Raw genomic sequence first — 8,222 nt, 5'->3', positions numbered from 1 at the left:
GGATGACGACAGTTGAGGGTGAGGTGGGCGCGGTGGGTATGGGGGGGTGGGGCAATCGTGGCACCATTTGCCGCGGAGGTTCGTCCCAGGCGCCCGTCGGGGAAAACGGTTGTCCGCACGAGGCTGTGTTCGGTTTTCGTTTTTTTTATTTTTTTGTTTTTTTAACTTTTACACGGCACTTGTGTTTTTTGTGTTATTTTTTTTAACTGGTCGGTGGGCACTGGGAAATTGAGCCCCCCCCATCCCCCCCAGGGTTGTGGAAATGGCGGCGGCGGTGGTGGCACGATTTGACGCGTGGACAAATCGCAGAGCAGACGGTGGTTTTGTGCCGTGTGGGTAGGCAGCGTGCGCGACAACAAGAGTTCTTCCAAAAACGACGACAAGAAAAAACGACACCCCGTGCTTTCCCATTGACGCGACCGCGCTCCTTCCACAGCCACCGCTCGCACAACCACAGTGGCGATTCTAGCACACGGTCGTCTGCATGGGGGAGGGGGGCCGGGGGTGGTGGGGGGGGGGCCACCGAGCAGGCAAGCGCGACTATCTCACTGTAGTGGGGGTTTCCCACGCCCCTCCGCACACTCAATGCAAACCGTGGCGAGTTGGATCTGACTGAGAGGTCCGGTCCCTGGGTTGGGGGGGGGGGATGTGGGTGGCTTTGGTGGGGGGGGGGGGGGGTTCCGGTGTCGACCGTGCAGCCGCTGGTGGAATCTGTCAGAAGGAAGGAAGAGATGGCGGCATACAGGAGGTGTGGGGGGTGGGAGAGGTTTTGCGTTTGCGAGTCGCCGCCACCTCGTCAACTTGAACTCCAGTGCCTCCCAAGCATCCCAAGAAGTTGTCTCTGAATTGAGGGGCACTTGATGAAGGGGGGGGGGGGGGTGGGGACAGTCGGGGGGGCAGGGGTGCACTGCTGTTAATTCAAGGGTCCCGTACCCTGCCAGGTGCCCCCTGGTAGAAACCCCACTGTGGCAACGGCCCCCCCGCCCCCCCGGTCTTCCCCCCCGCCCGCCCCCCCCCCCCGCCATCACGCGAACAATACCGTTAACGACGCCGCGCGTTACGACGTCGGCACCGTTCGGCGCGCTTTGCGCGAGCGTTGAACTTTTTGTTTGTTTTTTTTGTAAACACTACGGCGGGGGCGGGGGGAGCACGGAGCCTTCGAAAGGCCGAGCCTCTGCGCTCTGACGGTCGCGTCCACCGGATGACGTTCGCCGCATCAAGTTGTCGTAGCAAAAGAAAAAAGAGGCGGGAGAACACGAAAAAAAAATCCTAATTTTATACATTAGAGTTAATCTGTGACGTTGCGTGCGTAACTATATAAATATACAAAAGTTATATCTGTATACAGTATATATATATCACTAAATGCAGCCCGTGGCTCGGAGCTTATTTTTATGAGTTGCTGTAGGGGTGGGGGGGGGATGCGCTGGTGGGGGCGGTCACGATGGCCGTTGCTGCCGCCGCCGTTGACCCCTCCGGCCGGGGTCGCGAGATTCGAATGTGTCTCGTATAAAAAGAGGTCTCGGTTAAAAAAGCAGCGGCTAGAGTCCACTCTGCCGCAGCCACTGCTGGCGTGTCGGGGACCTGCAGCTCGATGGAGCCCCTAGAAGCGTGATCCCCTTCCTCTCCTCAAGCGGTGTCCGTTGGCCTACTCTTTCACACCGGAGCGCCCACGCCGAACCCCCACCGCCCGCGCACCCCTTGCCGATAGTGGCGGCTGCGGCGTGCCCGTTTATACTGCCGGGCGGCGAGAAGCTGTGTGGCGCATCATTGGGCGGATTTAAGACTCGGTGTCCCAAGGTTTCAACTTCCCATTCAGGATTGTGCACCAGCGATCCTCCTCTGGGTTGTCCCGGCGTGATGACCGTCGCGCCGTGGCGGCATCCGTAGGTTTCGTTAATTACCGTCAAAAGGCCGGCTCCGCTCGCGAGGTTAGCGGCTACGTGCGAGGGTTTGCGTGTGTCCCCAGGCTGCGTGACCCGGGGCTGTGACCACAGTGATGGCTTTGTGTCGTGGAGATCATGCCGAATGGAGACTACTTTCCTGCCAGTAGATAAGCAGCCGAAGTACGATTGGGAGGAATGTCACTCGTGTGCCAATGACCCGCCCGACCGTAACTCTAAAGTCTCTTTTAGTGTTTTCCAACTCTTAAGGTCGAATGCATTTTTGGCCTTCTTTCCGTGTGTAAAAATGCGGTCACGATAACCCTCGTGAAAGATTTATATAATTTAACCGGAAATTTAGACCCAAGTTTTGGATTGCTATTTATCGGGACTGGCTCTGGAGAAAACCGACCACTTTTTTCCCCAAAGGGGTTTGCCCAAAGACCGTTTGCGCACGAGTGCAGATAAAGCGTCACTAGGAGGGCTTGAGGCCCTTTCGGCCCGTGCGACGACGTCACACCGTGAAGTCGCCTCCTCTCCCTGTGACGATGCCTTGCGCGGCTCGGAAGGTGTAACGTTATCATCCGCCATCGATTACTTTTGAGGACAAATGCGTTTATAATGGGACGCGCGGAGCCGCAGCAGCTGCTGTTGGCATCGTTAAGGCCGCAAACGCAACGCTCCGCAGCTCTCCCCAAATACAACATCGTCAGGCCCTGATGGATCCACTGCTGGATGAAGGCCTCCCCCATGCCTTCACCAGTTATTGTTGTTGCTGTGGTCCTGCGATGTCGATGTCTGCCACGGAGACGAAGTACTGTGTGCGTGTTTGCGCAGGATCGTGCGAGAGACTGCGACGCCTCGAGGGGAGGTCGTCATCCAGCAGCGGATTTGATCGTGGCTGACGATTGGCGAGCGCAACTTGTACGCGAAGGTCGCCGTCTAGGCAAACGGACGAATGCTGCGGCGCATTTTGGGGTGCCAGTCTCTGATTGGACGGTTAGCTACCCCCCCACCGCCCCTCCCCCCCCCATGTCTCGCGGTCGCTTTTCTACTTTAACTTATTTTCTTTCCCCGCTCCGTGTTTTATATTTTCTTTTGTAATGAAGAACCAAGTCAAAAACGCTCCACACGGCTTGCCTCTTGCATGCGTGGACGCATGGGGGCTCCGAGGCGGGGGGGGGGCCCCGTTTAGTTAAATAACAAAGACACTTTTTTATTATTTGACGTTCACGCTGCAGTGTGGACTTGCCCCGATTTTCATACGAGCTGCTGCAGAGCGCGATGGGGGGGGGAGTGCTTCTTAACGTCACTTTGAAAGGCCGTGTTCTCGGTAGCTCGTTTGTTTTTTTGACTGCGCGAGGGCACACGGCGGTGTGCGCGGGTGTGTAAGCTACAGGGTAAAGAGCTGCTTGTTTGGGTTGCGTGGGGGGTGGGTGGGTGTGGGGGGGGGGATCTTCTCTGCCTTTAAAAAAATTGTGCAGCTAAAATTAGTCTCGGAAAAAAAAGGTCAAACGTTTCACCGGCGCGCACTCGTCCGCACCTCCTCGTTCGGGTTGGATATTCACTCTGCCCTTTCTCCTCCGTGGCTCATTCCTCGTGACTCATTCCTCGTGACTCATTCCTCCGCCGAATCATTCCGCCGGCTCGCTCTGAGCCACCGCCCACGGCTCAATTCCACTGCACTGGGGGGGGGGGGGGGGGGGTTTGCCTTTTTTTCGGCGCGTCGCACGGAGGCGGACGCTGAGTGCGAAAAATGCGACGGCTTAAGGAAGTCGCATTTCGGAAGAAGAAGAAACCAAAGGTGATGCCGTTTTCATTTTGTGCGCCCACGGCAGCGCTTGGACGGGGAATCTCCATTTTTCTCCTTGCGACACCGCGATTGACGTGCGTGGCCTAGATTTAATTCTGTTTTCAAATTCCTCCTCCTCCCCCCCCCCCCCCCCCCCCGTGTTGGCCTAACGTGGCTCTGGTCCTCCCACCCACATGAAGCCCAAACGCTCGTTACAAAACAAATGGCACAGTGAGGGCCCGCCGATTAACGCCGGCGTGGTGATGGTGATGATCATTCCTGTTTTGGTCATCGGCGACGACTAAACTCTCTCTTCTCGCCTCGCCCCCCATGTGCTAGCATTGGAACACCCCACCACACGTGGGGGGGGTGGGGGGGGAGGTAAAGTGTGTAGTGGTGCGCACATGCTTTGGCGTTAATTTATTTCCAGGTCATTTTTCTAATAAGCCGTTTGGGCTGCTCTCTCGAGCCAAAATTGTTGTGGTCGCCACGATGATGATCGCGTGTTCATGAGAGGTGGGGGGGGGGGGTAAGGGCTCAGCAGGGGGTGTTGGGATTGGTCGGACAGCGCACGGGGCTGTGACCATCACAGGCCATCGGCGTTGATGGTGCCGCTGAAGATGCGGGAGGGATGGAGGGGGACGAGTGGTGCGGTGATCGTCCGGTGTGGGGGGGGGGGGGTGTTTTTAACGGGTGTTCTACGCAGGTGAAGGGCGGTGTCGTGAAGGTCGTTTGCGGTTGGTGGTGGCTGTGCGGCCGAACTGTGTTTGGAGACGGCGCTTGTCCAGTAGCGCTTTGGCGATTGGTGCGTGCGTGCGCGCGCGTGTGGGTTATGATGAATGTTTGCGAACGTTTGTTATGATCGATTTGGTTTTGCGCGTGCGGGGCGGGGGGGAGTGTGGTGCGGGGGGGGAGAGTGTGGTGGCGGTGTTGTTTTGGATGGCTGTTAGCGACGGGGTGTTTACGTTGATTGGTTGGAAAGGGTGCTGTAACGGTGGCTTTGGGGGGGGGGGGGGTGGTTGGTGTTGTGGCGATGGTTTGGAAGGGCCGTTATCCACGGCTGCTTGCGAGGGGAAGGGTGTTTGGGACGGGTTTCAGCCATCGGCGTTGGCTGTTTTTTTGGGCGGGGAGTTGTCACGGTGTTTTGGGACTGTGATCGATGCAAGGGTCATCGGTTTTCTGCGGGGTTGAGTGGGACGGGTGTAATCAGGATCCGTCTACCCGCCCCCCTCTCATTCAAAAGCATGACAAATGGGAACCGATATCTGTTCGCCTGTGTTTTCGGAATCATTTCCTGCAGTCATTGCCCACAGAAGCTGCGGATTAGTTAGATGGAGCAAATTGGTGGGGGGCCACTCCTTAAACGATGTAGGGATCACTTTGCGTGTTTGTGGGTTGTTTTTTTTAAGCTACAGGTCACCCAGACTTATCATTCGAGGTTTATTCCACCGCATTCCAAATGCTTCCACAGCTGCTTCAAAGCCGCCCAGTGAAATGCACTTTGAGCTCACGAATATATTTTGTGCGTGTTTTGTATTATTATTATTATCGGGATCGTCGTCGTCATGTCGTTAGCGATCGCAGCCGCGGCCCCCAACTCAGCCGAGCGTCGATCGCAAATCGAAATCGTGTGTGGCCGCGACTGCCAATGCCATTTTTGGCGCGACATAAGGAGGGGGAGTCGAGGGCGACGTCCACCTGGGTGGGGGGGGGGGGGCAGGGGGGGGGGGAAGAAGCCCCAGTCCCAGTGTCTGCCAGCTGGTGTTGGGGGAGGCTAGGACGCAGAGGTCGCAACCGGCTACCCGTTCCCAGCCGGGTACGGGTAGCCGTTTGCGACCCTGGTGCGGCCGGGTACGGGTAGGCCGTGAGTCACTGGTGAGTCACCGTTTGTCACTCATTTCCCAACGTCTTGTCTCTTCTCACAATTCAAGTTCCTAGAATCAACCCACCCGCGCCTGCAACATGGCTTCATCCCAGAGGTCGCAATCAGGTACCCGATACCCGTACCCGGCTGGGTACGGGGGTAGGGTATGGCCGGGTACGGGTACCTGTTTGCGACCCTGGTGCGGCCGGGTACAGGTAAGGAATCAAAACCCGTTTGCGACCTCTGCTAGGAGGGGCCTTGTGGTGGACGTTGCCGCCTCCCGCACGGCTGGCCATGGTGGTGTTGAAATACCGCCGCGTGGACGAATTTTCCTGCCCAACCTAAAGCCAAGTTTCTTTTGTAGTGGACAATTGGCGCGGTGTGATAATTTACGGGAGAGATGGGGTGGGTGAGTGGAACCTCTTTCGTTCCACCGGGGGGGAGCTGAATAGGCAGGCAACCACACACAGACGCGTGGCGGCGTTATCCAACAACGATAGCGCAAAGAATCGTGTGCCTGTCGACAGACGTATAAAGAGGCCCTCGCAGTGACGGGAGCGGCATGAGCGCCGCACTAAAACCCATGAGCGGCGTGCGCGTGTCCGGTCGGAAATATTCCCACGCTTGATTGCGATCTAGTGCCCACGAAAATGCGTGCGGTGATGGATGACCGTCGTTTGTGTGGCCGCGTTGGTGAAGAGGGGGGGACGGCCCATGATGTGGCCACGTGCCGTACCCGGTCCATGGGCTCTCTCTCGGGTACCCACCGTGCGATGCATCGGGAACGAGGCAGGTGACACTAAAGAAGAATAATTGACCAGGTGTTGCGGTTACGAATACGTTAGGGCTACCAATTTGGCTTGGGTGCCGTTTGTCATCCGTTGTTGTTGAGCGGCATCGTTTCCTGTCGCATCGTTCAAACCCGAAGCCGTGCAAGCTCCAGTAGCAGCAGCAGCTTTGCCACTGCACGTTACTCTCCGCCCCGCGAGACTCGTACGGAGGCCAACGAGAGAGAGGGAGCGTGACGGGGTAGAGGCCGTGTTTGTAACCCCCCCCCCCTGCCCCCGCCCCCCCCCCCCGTTGTGTTTATAGAGAATCTCTGATGAAACTGCTCCCATGGAGCACAGTGCTGGGAGGAGGAAAGATTTCAATTTGAAAATAAAATCTCGATGGCGTTTAACAGGGAACTAAGGGGGGGGGGGGGTTGCATGCTGATGGGGGGTGGTGGGGTTTGGGGTGAGGGGGGGGTAATCGTTGTAATTTTCACCCGTATTTATTTCAGCCGTCTGTGTGTTTTTGTGCGATTTAAAAAGTGTTACGTTGAAGCATTTAGTATTTAATGTTTTGGTTGCGTAGGCGTCTGTATGGGACCATCATGATGTCAGCTGTAGCGTTACTATTGAAGCAATACTGATCAATGCAACCACCCTACAGCGCTACAAGCAGTGTTACTAATGAACTACATTTAAACTGCCGTTTTGCCGAGTCATGTTACGTTTGTTGTTTTTTTTAAGCATTTCCGTCTTTTGCTGTTTCGTCTCCTGACCGTATTTGTTTTTCCATTCTCGACGACGACGCTGTTTGGGCGATTTGATTTTTGTATTTTTTATTTTGTGAAGGGCGACGGAGCGGTGGTGGCAGCATTCTTGCCGTGGCGACTGCGGTTCACGATGACGGCGACTTTAGTCACAGACGTCTTCAGTTTTAGTTTTTTTATCCGGTGGAGGAGGGGTCCGTCGGGCTCTCGCGTGCATTGTGGCGGTGGCGGTGGTTGTAGGGGTGGAAATGAAAACCGTGCATGTTACTGCGCCTGTTTGCCGAAACGCTTAAGTTTTCTTCAAGGGCTCCGTCTCACCGGATTGAAACGCCCGCCCGCTCCACCGTCCCTGGTTGGCGATTTCGGACACGGAGGAGTCCAGCGTGTAGGACGCGAACTCGGATCGCGCGTGGCAAATTTTGTTGTCGTCACCTAAGACGACAGAGATGGGTGCCGCATTTCATAAAAGACGCCGGGTGTTGCTCCAGCGATCTTGTTGTCGGCTGCTTGCCATCACGGAGCCGGCCACGGGAAAGTCGCTATAACGTCCGGCTTTCTCTCCGAGGGAAGACTCAGCCCAAAAGTAGTGAACGGCTCTTCTCTTGTAGGTGTGGTTCTTTTTTGGAGGCTGATGAGAGGAAAACAAAATGCTGTTTTTTAAGATAAAGCCAAGCGAGTTGGTGTCACGCTGATGATGTCACTGACACATCACACCCATTTGGTTCATGGCACTGATGACATCACTGACACATCACACCCATACGGCTTATTATGGTATCAGTGCGTGGAGGCTACAAAAGCTTTGCCATAGCGGCTAACTGATATTTAGTTACATTTTTGCAACTTTAAGAAGAAGCCTAAAGCTCGTGTTGGATAGCCCCGGGTCACGACCCAAGCGGGTCGATCGGGATGACAATTTGCTGCTCCTAATGCGGTTAAGAATCGATTTTTTTCGCATCATTTCTCCGCACCGTGTTGCATGTAGCGCCGCATCGTGGCTGCGGGTTTTTTTTTCTTCTTCCAAGGCCAATAACACGAACGGTATAATCATGGATTCGTACGTAGGATTAAATTGCACGTATATCGAGTTTTTAGTCGTCGCTGTTGGCACACGCGGTCACGCGGCGAGTAACGTAGTAGATGAAC

The sequence above is a fragment of the Lampetra fluviatilis genome, chromosome 52 (genome assembly GCF_964198595.1).
Source record: "Lampetra fluviatilis chromosome 52, kcLamFluv1.1, whole genome shotgun sequence".
NCBI classification, from domain to species: domain Eukaryota; kingdom Metazoa; phylum Chordata; class Hyperoartia; order Petromyzontiformes; family Petromyzontidae; genus Lampetra; species Lampetra fluviatilis.
The sequence above is the reverse complement of the archived record's forward strand: the minus strand, read 5'-3'. Positions refer to the sequence as shown.